This window comes from Rutidosis leptorrhynchoides, chromosome 4 (assembly GCF_046630445.1).
Source record: "Rutidosis leptorrhynchoides isolate AG116_Rl617_1_P2 chromosome 4, CSIRO_AGI_Rlap_v1, whole genome shotgun sequence".
Lineage (NCBI taxonomy): Eukaryota > Viridiplantae > Streptophyta > Magnoliopsida > Asterales > Asteraceae > Rutidosis > Rutidosis leptorrhynchoides.
Genome location: NC_092336.1, coordinates 23,102,441 through 23,105,073, shown reverse-complemented (window position 1 = coordinate 23,105,073; position 2,633 = coordinate 23,102,441).

Here is a 2,633-nt window from a genome sequence, read left to right as displayed (position 1 = left end):
GTACACATGCAATTTTTTTTTATATATACAGAATAAAGAAATGTCCCATGTCACTATATGACATTTGACACTAGAAAAGTGACATTTGGCTAGAGATACATGGGTTGAAGGTGAGAAACAATTCACTGTTATTGACCAAAATAATGACTAATAATAGTAATTATTATTGTGGCACTCGACTTAATTCTTACCAATTATTCACCAGAAATTATGTACCGATTTGTCATCCCATATATCCAAATCAACAAGTCAATACAACTGCTTAGGTGTCTATATTATATTATACATAGTATCATTTAGAAAAGCTAATATCCATAGTTGAAAAGGAGAAAGATCGAGGGGCTCACGTGGCATTCAAATCCCAGCTCATGTGGTGCGTAATTGAATTATAACAGTGTTGTAACTGCAGGGAGATGAACGTGTGAGTGATTAAGTCTCTCCTGGATCGCTGTTCAAAAAAAAAAAGTCTCTCCTGAGTGATCCCGTACTGCTGCAAAAAAAAAAAAAAAAAAAAAAAGTGTTGTAACTGTGTTATAATTGGCTATGTTACCTCTTTGCAACATGCCAATATTAGTTTCATGTTCCTGTCTTTTTTTCTGTTTGTTGCATTACTATTTTCGTGTGTTATATGGGATGTACCCATCACGTTTGTAAGGGGTTGCCCCAACTCGTTGGATTTATTAAGACAAAATTATGCTAGTCGTCCCTGAGCTTGTATCCAGTCTTCTCAAGTCATCATTAAACTTCTTTTTTTGCTGGCGTCGTCCCTTAACTTGTACTTTGTAACTCCGGTCGTCCCTCCGTCTAACTTCCGTTTAATTTTTTTGTCAAGTCATCCCATGTGCTAGGCACATGAGGGTATTTTCTTCTTTCTAGCACTTTTTATTGAAATAATTTAATTTTTCTTTTCTTTTCCTTTTCTTTTCTTCTTCAAGTCACAATTTCTTCTTTCAATTTCCAGATCTCACCTCCTCCCCTTGTTTCTCTCTCTAAAATCTCCCTCATTTTCTTTAATCAAATCAAAAGAACTGCCAGACGTTTTTACCAGAGTAAATGGGGAGTCTCGCATGTGTTCAGATCTAAAATACGATTAAATATATCCGACGATGGTTGCAGGTTTCCCGATGGCGGAGGCGGCGGTTGCGATCGTTGCAGGTTTCTGATGGTGGAGGTGACGGTTTGCATTAGTTGCAGGTTTTTGAGATCTGAAACCACCCCGTCGTTTGAACATTTGATTTTGCCATCTGGGTTTCATCAGTGTTTGGCGGTGGGTAACCAACACAAGCACGCACAAATCGAGAGCAAAAACGAACAAATCTTACCACAAAAATCAAGGTTCTGTATTTGTATTTGAGTTAAAAATCCCAACAATGGGTACAATTAAATTTTAAATTAATTTTGAGTATTGGTTTGATGATGAACTGAAGCATTTTTAGTATTTATTTAATCATGTGTTGTTATATTCTTTTGATGTATGTATGATTGTTTCTCAAGTTCCATTATTCCGTGTGCATATGTGTATGTATATTAGGGACTGTTTATTATTTATTTCATTAAGTCCTATATGGATAAAGATGATATTATGGATATAGATTGACTATATGTAGTAATCAGTTAATAGAATAATTACGTTTACTTATTGCGCTGAATAAAAAGTCTGAATGATTAAAATGACTATCTCACCCCTATATTAATTAAATTGTTATAAAATATCTAGATTGTGTTATAAAATATCTAGATTGGATGTTAATTTTATTATTATTATATTTCTTGCATAGTAATATTTTATACTATAAATAGACATGTATGGTAACCATTTAAGGTGCACCATTTCTCTTGAAATATCAATATCAATATTTCTTCTCTCCTTCTTCTCTCTTTTTTCTCTCTTTGTTCTTATAACCATTAAAGGTAGTTATAAGCCTACTGAATTATAACACGTTATCAGCACGAAAAGCTTAGTGTAATTAAAAGATATCTCAAACGATCACGAATCACTAATCAAGGTATGAAATTATTAATAATTTTCAGACTCGAATATATCAAATTTTAGACTACTAACATTTATATTTATGTTATTTAAGTTATATATGGTCGGTTATACCACCTGAATTATATTTCTGTAATCTAACTTTTACTAACTTCACTAACATTTATATTTATGTTATTTAAGTTATATATGGTCGGTTATACCACCTGAATTATATTTCTGTAATCTAACTTTTACTAACTTCACTAACATTTATATTTATGTTATTTAAGTTATATATGGTCGGTTATACCACCTGAATTATATTTTCTGTAATCTAACTCTTATTAACTTCACTAACATTTATATTTATGTTAATAAGACCTCATGATTGTACGCAACACGTCATTTGACAACACGGTACTTTATGTACGCAACACGTCATTTGACAACACGGTACCATGGGTCGAGATTAATTCCGATCAATACGAATACGACGGGGTCTTTATATGTTATCTAACATTTATGATTATTTATGCAATTAATCATTATTTATTTCATGCATACTAATGTTTATTCTTAAATTTATAATTTTAAAAGTTAAAATAAAAAAATAGTTTGTATTTTTATTAAAAGTAAATCTTAAAAGTTAAAATAAGAAAAA